Source organism: Thamnophis sirtalis, unplaced genomic scaffold (assembly GCF_051295495.1).
Source record: "Thamnophis sirtalis isolate CommonGarterSnake01/CBP01778 unplaced genomic scaffold, rThaSir2_p1.2 scaffold_7, whole genome shotgun sequence".
Classification (NCBI taxonomy): Eukaryota; Metazoa; Chordata; class Lepidosauria; order Squamata; family Natricidae; genus Thamnophis; species Thamnophis sirtalis.
In genome coordinates, this window is record NW_028261387.1 from 52,852,413 (window position 1) to 52,865,046 (window position 12,634).

Here is a 12,634-nt window from a genome sequence, read left to right on the forward strand (position 1 = left end):
TTTGTTTTGATATGATGAGTCCTTTGGGAGGATTGTCATTTTGAAAGGAAAGATGTAAATGTAATAAGACAAAAGGATGCAGCCTTTTCCCTGTCTGCTGCTTCCAGATATTCTGGACTAATTTCTAAACAGCAAAGAGGCTTCTTCCTAGCATTTTCCATAGATGTAGGGGCTGCTTTTTGGATCAACAAATGCCATTTCACACAATCAAATATAGCAATCAGGGACAAGAAGATGATCTTAATGCCCATGTCAGTTGTATTCTACCACCTTTGCCTTGGTCTTCTATGCAGGCATTTGCCGCCAGTGTTAAAACAGTAGGCAATGCAAACAATAGTGTGTGTGGCTGCTTTTAGGATGTGACAATACCACTGAAAGCATTCTTCCTGATTTTACTCTCTTAGTGGTGTAATGGCCATCTGCTACCAGACTATGTCATTGCTGATGTGGTCAAGAAGGGACTCGCTTAATGATCAATGGAACACATGCAACACCATAGCATGTAGAAGGATATAAAAGGGTCATCCACTACCAAATTGCTACTCATGAAATACAATAGCCAGTAGCATAGGTAAAACTTGTAACATGAGCCAAGGCACATGCACATTTATTTGGGCTTCAAATAAATTCTGCTGATTTAAGTAGAGATTGTATTGAAGCAATAAAGCATCTTCTGTCATCTTAAAGATTAATAGTTCTTGCAGTAGAACTTTTCAGGAACTAAAGTTAATGTTATCAGATATCAGCTACTGAAACTATAAACAAGTAGTTTCCACTTAACCACAATTGGCAGTTTGATTATTAAGCAAATCACCACATGACTTAACTCAGTTGTATGGCCATTTTATAAGGGTCATAAAGTGAGTCACTGCAATCCTTAAAACAAATGGCAGACGTTAAGCAAACCCCATGGTCAATAAATGAATTCAGAATATCCAGCAGAAAATGGAAAATGGCAAAACACAACACAAATCACAGTCCCGTGACAGTGGGAGGCAGCCCAATGTTGTACAATGGCCAGAAGAGCTTTTTCCAAGGCTGTTGTAAACTTGAAATATTAATGTTGGAAGTGCTCAATGACCAGTCATTAAGCAGGACTACCTGTAATTTTGTAGTCATAGGAATCTTATCCATATGTATTAATTGTGCCTCTGAACAAAATGAATAGCAATGTCATCTTCAGTGTATATGTGGATGAGTGTGTTTATTTGAGAGGCATCCAGGAACACACTCTGCTACAACACCTTCACTTCTTCATCATTATCACCAGTCCCCAAACTCAGAGGGAGAACTCAATCTGTACTTCAGTCCTTGGGGCATTGTTGTAAGAGCAATACGAATACACTCTACAGGTATTAACCAGTATGTGCCAAATGAAATGCCTGCTATATTTCTTTCTCAGCAAAGCTCACACCTTCTTAATTTCAGAGAAACTTGAAATCCTGCCACTTTTATTTTTGCCTTTGTGTTGGTCATCTCTAACATGGATCAAGAAATGCCAAAGAGAATTTCATTCAGGGAATGTAACAAGTTTCCAAATGCACGCCCGTGCGCATGCACACACACATACACACACACACACACACACACAGAGAGAGAGAGAGACAAACACACAAAGAGCTGATTTCCTTGCAGAGAAGAAAAGCCCTGCAGATGGCACTGTCTGGTCCTTTTTTCCTTGCCGGATCTGACTCCCAGCTATTCCAGGCACTGAGGAATGCAAAAAGAGACTAGCTAATCATGCCTTTCATATGTCTGAACTAAGCCTGTGAAAATAGTTATTTTTAAATTGAGGGCGGTTTGCTGATCCCAGAATAAATAGAGCTATTTTGACTATTAAAAGATTAGATAAATCGTTGTGTTGTTCTTTGTCCATTGTGGTTAATAAAGATTTCAACACCTCTAATTATATTAAAACTAAATGGGATATATCTGAAGATGACTGGTCAGCCATTTGGCAGGGAATGTCCTGGCACATTTTGGGAAAAGGTGTAGACACTGTGGTATTGCACTGATAGCTCTAGACTTGTGTAACACATGTTTATGTTGTGTTTCTGCAGTGTAGCTTACTTTATCAACTTGACATCCCTTATGGATCAGGCCCCACCTGGTAGAGTGATTTTGCACCAGGTTTTCTCAGTAGGGCGTAACTTGCAGAATACAGAATTTTATTTAACAAATTTTATTTGTTACATTGCCACCAAACTCTCCTTGGGGCAACTCTGGGCAGCTTACAACTTTAAAAGTTAAATATAAATATTTCCATAGAGAATAACAGAGTTGGAAGGGACTTTGGAGGTTTTCTAGTCCAATGTTCTTCTCAACCAGGAGACTTTATACCATTCTGGACAAATGGCTGTCCAATTACTTCTGAAAAAGCTCCAGTGATGGAGCATCCACAATTTCTGCAGGCAAGCCACTCCATCGATTAATTGTTCTCACTGACAGGAATTTTTTCCTTAATTCTAAGTTGGATCTCTCTTTGATAAGCTTCCCTATGTTACTTGTCTTGCCCTCAGGTGATCTGGAGTTGACCCTTTCCTCTCTGTGATAACCCCTCAAACATTGGAAGACTGTAATCATGTCACTCCTAATCCTTTTCTTTGTTAGACTAGACCCGTGATGGCAAACCTAGGGCACGCATGCCAGAGGTAGCACACAGAGCCCTCTCCGTGGGCATGCACGCTGTCACCAGTTGTTCTTCTGGTTTCCGACACACACATGTGCACTGGTCAGTTGGTCTTCATGCATGTCAGAGCACCGGAAACCCGAAGACTAGCTGTTTTCGTGTGCACCGGCCAGCTGGTCTTTGGATTCCTGGAATTCCAGTTTGACCACTCAGTGCCAAAAAGGTTCACCATCACTGGACTACACATTACCAGTTCCTGCAACTGTTCATTGTACAAGTTAACCTCCAGTCTCTTATTAACATAGTCTCTATGTCAAGTAACTTCACTGAAGTGTGTAATGTATCTTTGTAACATTTATTCTTCCGTCTAGGTATAAAAAGGAGCTGCTTAGGTGTATGCTTGTCCAGCATACAGATGCCCAACTTGGACTGGTTGTACATTTGGTCTAGAGAGAACTTTGATATTTGGGTATTTTATCTAGCGATCCGATGCCTAGCATTCTTTGAAAACCTGGATGAAAATGGTTAGGCTGTCTTGCATGTCTTTGACACACAGCTCACGTTTCACAGGCATACAGAAGGGTACTAAGTACCATAGCTCTGTAGAGACAGGCCCACCTCCAGAGGAGTGACCAGATAGTTTACCGGAACTCATGCAAGGTTTTTTTCTGTGATGGAGAACAGTGAGATTCCTCAGTTGTTGTCACATACTTGACAATTGCCCTTCCTCTGGTAGATGTATATTATGGATGCATCTTTAATTTCCTGAGGATGGATCCTTGCTTAATCTGATGGGTTTCTCTATAAATACATGTGTACTGACTTTGTACATCTTTTGTGGTAAGATGCCTGCCCTTGGGCTTTGCCATTGGGGACTGGCTGACAGCTTCCATGACTTCAGCTGCAACTGAGGGTTATCCATGGTGTTTATGTTTACCTGAGAAATGCTGTTGACCAACTGCATCATTAATAGCTGAGGGTTGGCTGAGGACAGCTTCCAAGAGTACCAATGATCTCTGCAGGATCTGAGCCTTCTCTATAATGAGAATTATATCATTACTCAGGAGGGGGGAAGTTCCCAAGAGACCGAACTCCAAACAGTGTAAAGGGCTCCGTAAACCTCTTCACATCATTTATATCAGCATAAAACTGTTCACATTGTTTCTATCAGCATATCCCTATATTTGGCATTCAGATAAGCAGATTGCATTTTAAAATAATTTTAAATGAATTCAATTTATTTTGGACGATCCTATGATATGACTATATTTTGGATGCTCCTATAAGTACTGGAAAAGGTGTTTTTCTTGGCAGCTAATGATGTCTTTCTGACAGATACAATGGAGATAATGTTTTACAGCAAGCAAATTAACACGTTGACTGTTAAAAGAATAGATTAATTACACCACGTATGAAAGCAGTATCACACATAGTACACTGATTAAATATTTAAATCATGAGGTTTTCATAGCCTGAGTTTTAAGGTGGGAGTTAACTCCACATAATTAGATTGTGCTCTATCTACCTGTGTGATTCTGTTAGATAGTACCTACCCAGGATTGCTCCTGATATTGAAAGAAAAAGAAACGTATCAAGGATTAATCTTTTTTCAACTTTTTTTTTAAAAGTATTGAGATTTTGGAAGGGAGAAGTGTATGAAAATGCACGATGTATTTAACCTTATTGTGCGATACCTTTAGAGATATGCCAAAGAGGACTTGCTCATTCACAGACTGACTTCCTGCTGGTGACCATGAATATACAGTAAAAGGCAGCTTGATAAGAATATTTTCTGCCCTACTCCCTATTTCTGCAAGGTAAGTTCTCTATCAGCCTAGCTTCCCTTTGCCTTTGAAGAGGATACAGGTGCAGGTGGGGACCTCACCTCTCACCAAAGAAACATTGGACTGAAATTAAAATATTTTAATTTCCAACTATGCTTGAATGGTTTTTATAGCCCAGAGATTTTCTTTGAAATTAAGATCATATTAGAGGCTAGAGCTTTTCTTCGCAACATGTTGGCTTGCTATTTATTTATTTGTTTTCAAATTAGATGTCAAAAAGAGGTCAGGTGGAGCAGAAACTGTTAGGCATCAACAGAATGGTGTTTGGGCCTACAAGTGTTTGTCTACAGCTTGTAGACCCTAATACCTCTGAAATCATTGCCATTTCAGTGAATTTCACATTCAAGTCCGCATTTAACTATTGCCATTATAAAAGTTCATTTTCCAGTTTATTTCTCACTGTTATTATGAAGAGATTTTATGTCATGTTGACAATCACTAAACCACCAGATTTCTGAGAGAATTTCAAATCACTCGGATACATCCTGACAGGTTTGGTGGTTAATAGACCCCTACACAAACCTATTAGTCCATTAAGATTATTTGGGGAGATTTTTTTAGAATTCATCACATGACAGTGAATCACAGCCTTTTTTCATTTTTCTCTTTACTATGCATGAATCCATAATGTGCTGTTTCTAGTATTTGTTTAACATCTATCTCTTTTCTCAGTTTTTTTCCCTTGCATAAAGAGGGGGTGTTTTTTTAAATTAGTATTAATTAATTTAAAATTTAGTATTAATAATTACTATTATTTATAGGAATTATTTCAGTGATAAGTAGCTTAAGAAAGGTGTTTAAATAGTAAAATAGTACAAATAGTGTAGAATTTTAATAAGAGAGCAATAGCTTCCCTACAACCAGCACAGGTTAGCTGAAGCAATCTAGCCAAGTGTATGAGCCAAGGTGGCGCAGTGGTTAAATGCAGCACTGCAGGCTACTGCTAGATCAGCAGGTCAGCGGTTCAAATCTCACCGGCTCAGGGTTGACTCAGCCTTCCATCCTTCCGAGGTGGGTAAAATGAGGACCCAGATTGTTGGGGGCAATATGCTGACTCTCTGTAAACGGCTTAGAGAGGCCTGAAAGGCCTATGAAGCGGTATATAAGTCTACTGCTATTGCTATTGCTATATTCTCAGCCTCAGCAATTTAAGATGGATGGATTTCAACTCTCATAATGCTGGGGAATTCTGGGAGTTAAAGCTCACACATTGTAAAGCTGCTGAGGCTGACAAACATTTATCTAGATTGCTATGGCTTTAGAATATCTCAGACAGAGTTCTACATGATTAAATATATATATATAATGACATACATACATAAGACACATACACACAATTTGATGGCTAAGGGGAGATATAAAATATTCAAGTCATGAAGTATGCATAATCATCTCTAAGAATGGGCATAATCTGTATACAATTTGTAACTCTGAAAAAGCATTTCTGACTGTCTCTATTACCTGAATATTTATATTTAGAGCTAAGACTAGCAACTTACTCAAACGGTAAATATAAATAATTTGTGGTGGGAATGTAATCCATTTAATCTTTTACAATTACTATCACATAGACAACATACTTGTCTATTTAGCTATTTATCATGAATAACAATCTTTGGGTTTTTAAGTCATTTCTGTTCTTAAAGTTGTGCAAACAGGTCCAAAATTTTATTCAAAAGCATGACCATGATCTTACTAGTGCTGTGTTGTTTTCTTTACATAGAATATTATTAAGGAAAGTGAACAACTGAGTTATCCCACAGTGATCTAATTTGCCTCTCATTTTAATTATCCTTCTACGTTCTATTTCTGATTGTACCCAGCAAGCATTATTTTCATGTTCCTATCACTTCTTTATGCCTTTATGCCTTTGTTCAAGCTTAGGAGCCAATATTTCAGTTCATCAGTTTCAGCAATAAAAAGAGGGGGAAAAGAACAGCACCAAGGAGGCAGATACAATTTGTGAACTGAGAAGAGATGTAATAATAAAGTTTGTTTATTGCAGCAATTACCATATCTGCTCTCCTAAGCATGCTTTCACAGTTAGAGCAAGAAAGTGTTTATTTCAAGAGCATAGATTTTAGAACATAGAGGGGGAAAAAGTCACGTCAAGCAATTTAGCTGCTTCCAAAACAAGCACCAAGGAGATAAGGGAATTAATCAGCAAGAAGACCAATCAATAGGCAACCATTTCAGTGAAAGATGCAAACATGATAAGCATCTATAATTTATAATGCAACCTTGTAAGACACCTTGTTACAGCAAAAATCTTTAGGCTCCATGTCCTTACAAGTTTATAACTCTAAAATAACCATCAGCTGACTGTAAGAGTTTTACTGATCTGATGGTAAGATGGTTTGCTATACTTGTGTTACGAAATGCTAGGCTGTGGAGAACATATTCAGCAAGTGAATATAAAAATAACAATAAATTGCATTTCTTGGATTTATCTCAACTAAGCTGTCTGCCACATGCAGTTAGTAATTTGACAAAGTAATTATAAAATTCACCAAGACTTTCATTTTGTATACGCTTAGTTTTTGACATAATTCATGAAGTACAATTTGTTTATGTCAATGAAGATCCAGGTAGAAAATTGGAAAATTGCATCATAGCAACTGGACTTATTTTCTTGTTGGTTTGAGATGTTTTGCTGATCATTCAAGCAGCTTCCATAGTCTGAGCAAGTCTGTTAGGCAGGGAGTCATTGGAATGTACCAACTCCTGCTGCACCAAACTCAGGGTTTTGGGGAAAGAAATCCTCAGGTTGGGGCAAGAGGAGTTGGTACATTCCAATAACATTCTGCCTAACAAACTTACTCAGACTATGGAAGCTGCTTGGATGAGCAGCAAAATATCTTAAACCAACAAAAAAATAAATCTATTTGCAATTTATATGCAAATTTGCATATAGCTTGTTTAGCATATTTTTTTTCAGTTTATAAAATTCCAATGATTTTTTAAGGGGATATTACCCTTTGAAACTTCAAATACTGTATACTATGCAATGCAGAATTAGTTAGCTTGTGAAATGTTATTAGAATCATAACCAACCCAACCAATCCTTTTGAAATATCTTGGAAATGGGTATTACATAAATACAAGAATTATTTATCGAAATTTCGAAATCCTGGCTCCTCAGTGTAGTGAATTTAAATAATCAAGAGTTCCAGATAGAATTGAAATAACTATCACTTCTATTTATCACATATTATAATGATTTTACCCTGAGGATTTATTGTATAAGACTCTAATAAAAATTGTTATATCATTGCTAAATGTATCAAAATCCGCAAGTATAAGAATTTTGAAAAAATGTTTGGAGAAGAATTCTGCATTGCAGCTATATTTCTCCCTCTTTTTCAAGTCACTTGATATGGAGAGAGTTACAGTTATTATTACCAATATACATTTGTGAATGTATTTTATTTTATAAAATCCTTACGAGATGAAATCAGAATTCCATAAAATAAATTTGCTATTAACTGTTTTTTGTATTGTTTACAGTTATATTTGCAATGACATTCATTTATCATATTTCATCCTTTTTGTACAGCTGATTTTAAAAGAAAGTATAAATATTGTATATTAAGAAAACATACACCACTACTATACCTAAAAACATATTCCAAAACTACAAAGACTCTGTACTAAAAATTATACTACTTATTTCTCTGAAAGGGTTTTTAATAGCATGTGAATAATCTATATATATATGTTCTATCTTCAAGATCACATATACTCTTGTCTTGTTAGAAATATAATATACAATTTCTATAGATGGTTTAAAACTAAATTGTCCTATAATCCATTGTAAAAAAACGGATTTATCATGCAAATATGTTAAACTTCTGGTTTCTATGACTAATGAGACCAGAAGATTCCTGAGGAATTTCCCCACTTTCCCCACTAAATCCATGATGGAATCTAGAGAGCAAAAAGGAAGAAGGGAAAAAAGTGAAACTTTTATCAGAGTCATATTATTCTCTCTCAGCCTTCGGATCTAATGAGGCTGTTGCTTTGCTTTTATTGTTACGAGCGAGAAATTCTGATTAGATTGAGTAAGATGAGATGCCAGGAATATTTTGAATAATGAGTATACTTGCCAACTGTTTTCATGTGCCATTGCATTTTAGATTTCCTTATGAAACCAAATCTGGATGATTTCCTAAGATTAGGTTTGGGATTTGCAAGATCTGGACATCTATTAAGCTATGCTAAAGCTTCTTTCTCCCTGATGTAGAAGTGTATCCTGACATATGTTAATGACTCCTTTCTTGCTGGTTGCTATAATTTGGTCCCAGTGGTTTCAAAATTTGTTTAAAAAGAGGCATAACAGGACTGAGCGAGTGAAAATGAAAGACAGTTACTATTGATTGATTGAGGCAACTGATATATTAATGCAGAGCTTTAGCCAATCCTCATTGATTGTCAGAAAACAGATTTCAGAAACAGATGAGTTGCTGGCAAAAATACCAAATTCTATGCCATGTAACTCTGAACTGCCTTCTTTTCTCTTTCTGATTCCCTGCATAGGTTTAATTTGCCTATTTTTGCTATTTACACAGTATCTCTATGTTTATATATAACAACTAAGATTTTGTTTTATATCTAAGAAATATAGCATTGTAGAAACAGCATTGGTTGCCCTTGTTGATGATCTCTGGTGAAAGCAAGATGGGAGTAGTGCAACCATCCTTGCTCTCCTTGACTGGCCTTCAGTACCATTGACCATGGTACCCTTTTGGGCTGGCTGCAGGATTTGGGCCCTGGTGCCACTATTTGGCTCCATACTCCAAGGAAGGTCCGGATCAGTATTGGGGGAGAGTGAAAGGACCAGTCCATGCCCGCTCACTTATGGTGTGCCACAGGGGTCACTACTCTCTCCACTCCTTTTAACCTTACATGAAACTGTTGGATGAGATAATTCACTACCACCGGATGAGGTACTATCAATATGCTGATGAAAGTCAACTTTACATCTCTAACCCTGATGTTCCAAGGGCTGCTGTCGCTGCCCTCTCTTGGTATCTGGAAGCTGTGGGCCTCTGGATGGGGGACAACAGGCTTCAGCTGACTCCTGGTAAGATCAAGTGGCTTTGACTGCATGGAGCTCTGGGAGTCAGGACTTTTAACATCTTTAATTCTGGATGGGGTTGCCCTACTTCAGACAGACCCAGTACACCACTTAGATGTTTTTCTGAACCCCTGACTACTACTCAAAGAGCAGGCGGAAGTCATGGCTAGGACAGTCTTTGAACTTTGTGTGCTCTTCCTGGATTGGGAGTCCCTGAAATCAGTCATTCAAGCCCTAGTCATCTTATGCTTGGACTATTGCAACACAGTCTACATGGCTTTACCCTTGAGTACTCAACTGGCAGAGATTGTAGCTCTGCTCTGACAGTGGACATAGGATGGACTATGTTACACTGCTGTTTCACAACTACATTGATTGCCAGTTTGCTTCCAGGTCCCATTCAGGGTGTTGGTTATCACCTTTAAAGGCATTCTTAGCACAAGTCCCGGCTATCCGAGGAATCATCTCACCCCAATGGAATTGGCTTGCCTCACTTGTGCCGGCAGATTTAGAAGGCAAATTGGCCTTCCAAAAGGGCCTGAAGATCTAATTCCTGGGACCCCAATGGGGACATATTATTCTGGTAGTAGTTAATGGACTTGATAAGAATCTACCCCTGGCCCTATGTGCATCTTGCTCCCTTCCTCATCTTAGTCAATTTTAAACTAATTTAAAGTTATTTAATGTTTTAATGTTTTCACTGATTTTTAATGATTTTAGGCCATCTAGAGTCACCTCCAGGCAAGATGGCGCATAAATTGAACAAATAAATAAATAACCGCTGTGAAATGTTCCAAGAATGCTAACACATATTGGTTGTGTCAATTGCTCAGTGTAGTCAATTAATCCAAAAGCCCCCTGAAAATGTTTACATATGGAATATTGGTACATAGTCTACAAGAGAGTGAATAGTAACACCCATGTGACACAACTTTAAATTTGACAATTAGTTACAGCATTCTAAAATTGCAATAGCAGAAAATATGGACCATTATAATTAACCCCTCATCTAGCAAATGCTAGGAGGCACACTTCTGGACAGGTCATTGATGAAAACTAGACACAAAATATGTATTTATTTTTGAAAAAGAATGGATTTAAAGTTGTGCTTAGTGACATTTACCTTTTGGGTATTATCTTCAGTCCTAAATACACATAATATCACTGTAATCTTCAAAGCTGCCAGTATTATTGTTCCCACAAGAAAGATGTGGTTAGAGGTATAGAAGTTACATAGAATGTATACACGTACTGAGCAGCTTCTCACAGAGGAGGCAGGAGAGAGAAAGAACTTGCTTTCATGTGGTTGACAAAAACATTTAAACATGTTTCTCATTTCTTTCCCTGAGAACAGCCTTGTCATGCATGCTCTATATGTGTACGAATATGGATATGGATGTGTGTGTGTGTGTAAAGGTTCTCCTCGCACATATGTGCTAGTTGTTCCCGATTCTAGGCTGCGGTGCTCATCTCTGTTTCAAAGCTGAAGAGCCAGCACTGTCCGAAGACATCTCTGTGGTCATGTGGCCAGCATGACGTAGCACCAAATTTCTAAGTTACATTTATTTATTTCTGGGGGCATAGCAGATCTTGAAATCAACATGAAATGATAAATTCCTAACCACAAACATAATTAATTCAGGTGAAATTTAGACTATATGTAAATAACTAGAAAATTTACCAATAATTAATAGATTAAATTATTAGTAATGTCTCTATATAAGTGTATCATTTAATTCCCCGTACATTTGATTGTGCAAACTAACTGCATATACATTCAACAAATTTATATTATCAATAATTTCATAAACCACAAATATAAAAACATTACAGCATATAATTTTGCATACTGCATATATAAGGTCTGTTGGCTTCTATATTATTGCAAGATTTGGCTCTGTCTTATTTTGTATTAACAAAAAAACCCTGATAATGTAATTTTAATCAATATAAGCAAAAACTTGCAATTTTCAGTGTTTAAGAATTGAAAATTTGTTATAGTTTAAATGTTCAGGTAAATGTCAATCTTTTTTTTTAAAGATTTTGAATTTTTAATAATTTTATATAGTATCCCAGGCACTTCATTTTAAACAGTGTTGTTTGTCAGTACAATTAGAGCAAGAAATATACGATTCCTTGTTTTTTGTGATTTGAGAACAACATCCTGAGTAGTCATATAATTAATACATTTAAATTCTAATTTAACTCATTTCTCCCCCAAAATGATAACTACTAAACCAGAAATAATTACTAAGCAGAAATATTTTTTCTTATAGTAATATATCACTTTCATAGCAAAAAAACCACCCTAAAAATAAAAGCCCAAATATATCCATGGTAGTCATTTTGTTAAACCAGTGGTAGTCAACCTGGTCCCTACCACCCACTTGTGGGTGTTCCAGCTTTCATGGTGGGCGGTAAGGGTTTGCTGTAACTCTGCTTTATAAATTTTATAAAGTAAAGTTACTTCCCTACTTTATAAATCACCATTACTGTGGAACCGGTGGGTGGTTAGAAAATTTTACTACTAAGAGAGATACAAAAGTGGGCGGTAGGTATAAAAAGGTTGACTACCCCTGTCTTAAATGATCTTTTCTACCTAAGAATAATTCTGGAATTCAATAATTGTACAAGTTATAATAAATGTGATATATGTTAATTTTTAAATTACAAAGTTGGCAATACTAGAATTATTGGATTAACTTCATTCCTGTTCAAATCTTAAAATTCCTGCATTAGTCATACAAACAGAATATTGAATACTAGGGAGAAGATCACATGTAATATCATATAGTTATTGTATAATCTTCAAGAAGAGTTTACAGCAAGGAATTTGAATGGCTTTTCTTTCTTGTCTTAATTGCCGTGCATGTCTTCTATACATCCATCAAGCCACACAAACTTGTTAAAAGAGTGCAATTCATTTTCATGGCAGAAACAACTGTCAAAACAAGCAAGCAAACAAAAAAAAATAAGTCATAATATTCCTGTCTTGTAGCTAACTAGTGTACTGCAAATTAAATATTTGATCACATTCTTACTCCAAAGAAGATTTACATTTATATAGTATATATTTTTATCCAA